Here is a 7,098-nt window from a genome sequence, read left to right as displayed (position 1 = left end):
AGGCTGTTGGCAGCTCCAAGGGACGGATCCGTGGGGAAGCAGAGGCTCAGCCCTGCCCTGCTGCCTCCCAGGGCAGCTCAGGGATGTTCAGATCTCGCACTTCAGGGCTCAGCTCTAGCCCGGGTGAGGGCACCTCGCTCCTGCAGTGCTTTCCTCACAGCAGTCACTTCTGTTGAAAAGGGGGTTTTTTTGCAGTGTTTCAGAGGCAAACAGGCTCTGTGCCATTCCTCCGGGCTGCTGCTGCCGGTGCCCAGGGAGCACAGAGCCGGGTGTCACATCAAACCCCAAAATCAGAGCCGAGAGGTGAGCGAGAGGGGAAACGGGGACAGAGGGGATGAAGGGAGGGGTGGCACGGCAGGACAGGGGCAGGGATGAGGGGAGGGCACGAGGTGCATTTTTCCCTCCTCCCTGGAGCAGAGGCGAGGCCAGCCAGCCCCGGGGCCGGGCAGGAGAGCCCGGCAGCGCCCAGGGACACGCGGCAGCAGCGGGGGGAGGCCGGGAGGGGTCCCGGTCCTCCGTGGGGTGCCCGGCCGGCCCGACCCTCTGTTCCCTTTGAAGGGGCACGGCGGAGGGGATTTGGCAGCTCGGCGCTTCGGCAGGCTCGGAACAAGGGGCCGGCTCCCTCCCTCCGGCACTCGGCTCCATCCCTCCCTCCGGCACTCGGCTCCATCCCTCCCTCCGGCACTCACCTCCCTCCATCCCTCCGGCACCCGGCTCCCTCCCTCCATCCCTCCCTCTCTCCCTCCCTCCTCTCCCTCCCTCTCTCCCTCCCTCCTCTCCCTCCCTCCCTCCCTCCCTCCCTCCCTCCCTCCCTCCCTCCCTCCCTCCCTCCCTCCCTCCCTCCCTCCCTCCCTCCCTCCCTCCCTCCCTCCGGCACTCGGCTCCCTCCCTCCATCCCTTCCTCCCTCCCTCCCTCCTCTTCCTTCCTCCCTCCTCTCCCTCCTCTCCATCCCTCCCTCCCTCCCTCCTTCCCTCCCCGGCTCTCCCCGGCCATCTCCCGTCCCCGGCCCAGCCTCATTGTCCCCGGGAGATTCCTCCTTCCCCCTCCCCACCTCTCCCTTCCCTTCCTGACAAATTCTCCCCTCCCCGCTCCTGGATCCAGCCGCTCTCATAATAGCATCCTTTTCATGGAGACAAATTGTCCAGCCGGGGGCTGCACCTGAGGGCTTTCGCCCTTTAACAAATAGCCTTTTAATTTTCTGCCAGAAGGGCATGGAGAGGGGGGAGAGGGAAAAGGGGGGCTGGGGAGGGGGTTGCACAGAGGAGAGAGAATCAATCAGACATCCATCTTCATCATTGCTGCCAAGGGAGCGTTTGCACTGGCTGGGTGCCCCTGGGGGAAGGTGGGGTGAAAAAGAGAAGAGGTTGGGGTGAGGGGGAGGTGGCGAGGGGCTGGGGAGGGAGGGGGGCCACAGAGCTCCCGAAATCCACATGGAATGGTCGCTCTCCATAAAAATAAACAGCAACCCTTGGAGCCCAGGGAAGGGAGGAGAGGGGTGTTTCCAGCTCTCCCAAGAGCTTGGGTCAAACTCAAAAGGAAAAAGTCAGTAGCTCTGGCCCAGGGCAGAGCAGCAGCCAAGGGGAGCCAGCTCAGGCCTTGGGAGATCCCCATTCTGCCCTCTGGAAATGGGAAATCCAGGTGAGGTGAGAACAAAGAGACACAGGGAACTGTCAGCACCTTCTCCTTCCAGGGTGAGCTTTTCACAAACAGCACACACACCTCCTACAGCGAGGCAGAAGGGTCAGAAGGGCTCGAAATTCTCCTCTCCCGGGTGCCTGGACAGCAAGGAGGGAGCCAGCAGGTGAAACCACCACATGATTTGCCTCTCCTCTCCTCCAGATTCTCTCCTGCAAAGGGAAATCAAGCCACAGTATCAGCTTTAGCTGGAATCTGTCGCCTCTCCCACCAAAAAAAAAAAAAAAAAAAAAAAAAAAAAAGAAAAAAAAAGCAAGGAGGTTAATTAGATGTTTGCAATCCAATTTACTTCTTGTTTGTGAAACCAGCATTTCAGCTGTAACCCAGCCTGGCAGCCCCCCGTGCCCTCGCTCTTTTGCTAAATTTATTTCACAGCTTTGCAGGACTGGCTCAGCCGGGTCAGAACTCTTCCATTATCATTTTATCGCTGCCTCTTACTCTGTAATTACAAGCTGCTTCCCTCGCCCCCTCCTCCTCTCCTTCCCCAGCCCCCTCCAAGCACAAGGTGGGAGAGGCTGCTCTGGCTTTAAGCTCCTTCCACGATTTGTCTCAGCCACGAGGCCGGGGACAGGCGGGCCCTGCTTTGGGCAGATAAGCCCGGGAGGGTGGCTGGGAAAGCAGGGGAGGATGCTGCTCTCCAGTGCCCCCTCCCCAAGGATTAAAATATTCAGATGCACCGATGAATAGCAATGAGAGCTGGAAATGAAGCCTGGAAACTCAGCTTAGGAGAGGTTGGGATCAAGCTGGCAGGAAGGAGATGAGCTGCAGAGTCGTGGGAGGATGTGGCATGTCCCCTCCTGTGTCCTGGGCCTAACCTCAGCTCTTCCCAGGGACTGGCTGTGAAGGTGCTGCTTGGAATGGGGCAAAATTGTGCCAGGAGAGACACAGAGATGCCCAAACTCTGCTCTGTGCCCTGTGGGTGTGTGCAGAGAGGCTTTGGGAGCACTGTTGGCCAACATTCCTAGAAAATTCCAGCAGGAGGGAAGGGTCCTTTAGCAGCATCTGGGATGCAGAGCCAGGAACCAGCATCTCCCTGGTCTTCCAGCAGCTCCTGGGTGCACCCAGAACAGCCAGCCATGGGCACTGGGGTCCCAGGGCCACCAGAGGACTGTCCCCAGCCAGCAGGGTCACTGGGACACACGGAGCAGCAGCTGGATCCCCACAGCAGGTTCCCTCTCCCCCACTAAATCACTGGCACTAAATCCCAGAGCCTGGCCAAAGCTCCAGGCAGAGGGAAGGGATCACATCCTCCCCAGGGAAGAGCAAAACCCAGAGGGATGGGCACACCTCTGGGGCTCTGTAAAACCCTGGCCACAGGGATGAGCCATCACAGCACTCCAAAAGTGAGTTTGGGGTGGAGGTGGCCCTGTCCCTGCCCCTGTCCCTGTCCCTGTCCCTGTCCCTGTCCCTGTGCCTGTCCCTGTCCCTGTCCCTGTCCCTGTCCCTGTCCCTGCCCTGGGAGAAAGAGCCGCTGCCGTGCTGGGGACAGGGCCCGGATGCAGCTGGACACAGCCAGCAGGGCCCTGCTTTGTTGTAGAATTTGGCTGCTTTTCAGTCACCTGTGACACGAATCAGACAAGAACTCGCAGGCAGCATGAATACACACACACAGGGCCGGCTCAATTGCCCATGAGAAGGTTCATGTAATTAACAGGCAGCCAGCTTTTCTTTCATGTGACAAAGGAAGGATGGGGAGGGCTGGGGGGGTATTTTTCTGTGCCCATCCCCTGAGAGCAAGTTCCAGCAGGACTGTTCACAGGAGCAGGGAGCACAGCACAGCCTGGCATGCACCACAGCCCCCTGATTTCCCTTCATGCACAAACTGGGTCCTTTCCCATCCTTGGGGGAGTTAAAGCCTTTCCCCTGCCACAGCCACAGTGTGCAGCCCCTGTTGGAGCAAACGGCACAGGGATGGATCCTTCTGCTGTGCCACACCCTGAGCAATCCCCCACCCTGTACTGGAATCCCCCCAGGGTCACTGGGACCAGCATTTAACCCACACCCATCCCCACAAACACCCACATTCCCCATTCCCATCCCTGGAGCACCCCTGGCCCTGCCTGTGTCCAGAGCCACACAAGCAGCACGGAGCACAAAGACACCTCCCTAAAACAAAGATCAAAGCCCCTGCTCGGAGCTGAGGATGGCACCGCTCCCGCTGCCGGGGGAGCATTAAAAGCTCATTAACCCGGGCTGTTAATCACGCAGCATCGCCCAGCGGGGACAGCGCTGGCGTGGGGCTGCCCGGCCGGCTCCAGGTGACACGGGAGAAGCTGGCTTGGTTTATAACCGAGCAGGAGCCCCACACCATGAATTTCCAGCCAGAGGAGCGCAGGAGAGCATCGCTGGGATGGAAATAAGCAGCCCGAGGCCAGGCGGGAGCGGCCGGCAGAGCCTCTCGCCTTGCCGAGGATAATCCCCTTTGTGGCTGGGCTGAGGGCAAGGCGAGGAAACCACCATTTATCATCTGCTCGAACCACATCCATCCTCTGCAAGATGATTTCCAGTCGTGCTGCTGCAGAGATCCCAGGGCAAAAGCAAGCTCAGGAGATGCTGGCTTTGGAGAGCTGCTGGGACACAGAGGGGACAGCTCCAGCACACCCCGGGCAGGGAGATGGCAGGACAGCAAAACCTCCGCCTGCAGCGTGCGTGGAGGCTGAAGCCACATCAAGCCCTCACAGCTCTGTGATATTAAAGCTTTCCCCTCATGCATAGAAGCAGGCAGGGGGGCTAATTGCTTCTTATGACACTATAATGGTAGGACTATTTACACTAGATTAAAATCCAATTCATAATGAGGTATAATAACTTTGGAAATGCCAGGATTTGTCAAAGGGTGAGGGAGCACCGCTGAGACAGAGCTGAGCAGCCTCGGACTCGGGGTGCGAGCCCTGCCTGGGAGGAAGGGGCTCCTGGCAGAGCCAGGGTGGGGTTTGTTGGGTTCTCCCTCTTTGGTTGCTTCTTCCATAGGTTAACCAAAGGTGGAAGGGAGCATGGGGACCAGCACAGCCCTGGAACAGCTTTACAGGCAGGCAGGCAAAGGCAGTGCCCAGAGAGAGGGGCTCTGCAGTGCCTGGAGAGGGGAAAGGGCTGTGGACAAGAGGTTGGATGGACCACAGCTGCTGGGCTTCACCTCAGGAACAGAGCTCTTTCCCCAGGGAAGTTTTGTTCCACACAAAGTCCTGTAGGGATCTGTGGGAATCCAGGGCTTCCCTCTGGCTGCCCTGGCAGGTCTGGGACCCTGGCAGGGGTCAGGAACCCCCCTGGACAGAGCCCCCAGAGACACTGTCTGTGATCTCTGTCCATGGAAAAGAGTTCTCAATCTTACAGGATGAATTACAAGCTTTGAGTGTTTGATATAAGTAATAATTAAGTGTGGCATGGGTGCAAAAGTAAAATTTTAGGATTCTAGATGAGGGGTTCAAAGGGGACAAGATGGAGGAAATTGGGTGTGTCTTGTCCTTTTTCTCCTTCTTCATGCCCTCCATGTTTCACTGTGGTGTTGGCATTTTTCTGTTGGTTCAGGCTGGGGACACACTGTCCAACGTAGATGACAGATATTGGCACGTTATTGTAAATCCAGCACAGGTAGTTTGTGGTATTTAATGTTTGTACCATCCCACTGAGGGCAGAGCCCCACACACTGCCCTGCAGGACAGAGCTGCGGCAGGGCAGCAGAACATGTTAGAGATAAACAGAATAAACAACCTTGAAACAGCACAGACCAATTATGGCTTCTGCTTTGGCAACGGGGCAGAAAGACAGAGACTTTCTACAATCTCAGAATCATCAATACCACAGATTCCGACAGGGATCCACCAGGTCGGAGCTCAGGCAGCCTCTGGACCGGGATCAGGCACTTGGGTGTCACACACCATCCCACACACCCCCTCAGGAACTCTCCCTCCCCACCCAGAGGCACAGTGACCCTTTCCAGTCACCCCCAGCCCCGTCCCAGCACCCTGCAAGGACAGAGCACACCCCCAGCACTGCCCTCTGTCCAGGGGGACCTTTGTCCCACAGGAAAGGTGGGATTGGATCCAGCCTGGCTCTGCTCCGTGCCTCTCCGTTCCATGTTTATGGCTGTGACCTTGGATGAGCCCAGCAGCACATCACTCCTGAAGCGCTCCAAGAGGTGTTTATTTATTTATTCCTGCCAATGACATGGACTGATGGTGCCCTCTGAATTCCAAACAGGTCCCAGCTCTGTTTTCACAGTCTGGGTGGCTGTGCTGGAGAGCAGAGAGAGGAGGGAGCCCGAGGAGCTCCATTTGCAAAGGGAGCATTGCTGCCAGGGCTCTGTGCAATCCTGGCTGGCCCTGCACGGGGCTCTGAGAATGGAGCTGAGCTGTCCCAGGGATCTCCCGATGGATATCAGCCCCAGGGAGTGCCCCAAAGGCCTGGTCATCAGCACAGGGGGGCTGCAGGGGACAAGTGCCAGGCTAAGAGGAGCTGAAGGGGTGCTCAGGTAAGTGTGAGCTCTGCTGTGCTGACAGGAATCACTCCCACCAAGCTCTCTGAGCCTTCCCACACCTCTGTTTGCATCCCAAACCATCCATCTGCTAAAAACCTGATGGCAAAGCCCCCCAAAAAGCAGCTCTTCAGCACACAAGGCTGTGGGTTTGTCACTCACTCTGCTGGACACTCAGTGCCCCCAGCTTGTGACTGCTGGGTCCCACACGCCGAGGACAAGGAGAGCTGGAAGGAATATGGATTTCCTGAAGGGTGAGGCCCTCTCCTCCAAATAAACTCTTCCCTGATGGGATCTCTGGAAGAGTTACCCTGTGCACAGGAAGACAGGAGAACTGAGTTATAAAAACAGCAAAAACCTTAACACACCTCGTGCTCAGAGGAAAATCAGCTGAGCCTCAAGTACAGAAAACTGTGGGAATTTAGGGCTTCCCTCTGGCTGCCCTGGCAGGTCTGGGACCCTGGCAGGGGTCAGGAACCCCCCTGGACAGAGCCCCCAGAGACACTGGCTGTGATCTCTGTCCATGGAAAAGAGTTTTCAATCTTACAGGATCAATTACAATCTCTGAGTGTTTGATATCAGTAATAATTAAGTGTGGCACGGGTGCAAAAGTAAAATTTTAGGATTCTAGACAAGGGGTCCAAAGGGGACAAGATGGAGGAAATTGGGTGTGTCTTGTCCTTTTTCTCCTTCTTCATGCCCTCCATGTTTCACTGTGGTGTTGGCATTTTTCTGTTGGTTCAGGCTGGGGACACACTGTCCAACGTAGGTGACAGATATTGGCACGTTATTGTAAATCCAGCACAGGTAGTTTGTGGTATTTAATGTTTGTACCATCCCACTGAGGGCAGAGCCCCACACGCTGCCCTGCAGGACAGAGCTGCGGCAGGGCAGCAGAACATGTTAGAGATAAACAGAATAAACAGCCTTG

Source organism: Taeniopygia guttata, chromosome 15 (assembly GCF_048771995.1).
Source record: "Taeniopygia guttata chromosome 15, bTaeGut7.mat, whole genome shotgun sequence".
In the NCBI taxonomy this organism is placed as follows: domain Eukaryota; kingdom Metazoa; phylum Chordata; class Aves; order Passeriformes; family Estrildidae; genus Taeniopygia; species Taeniopygia guttata.
The sequence above is the reverse complement of the archived record's forward strand: the minus strand, read 5'-3'. Positions refer to the sequence as shown.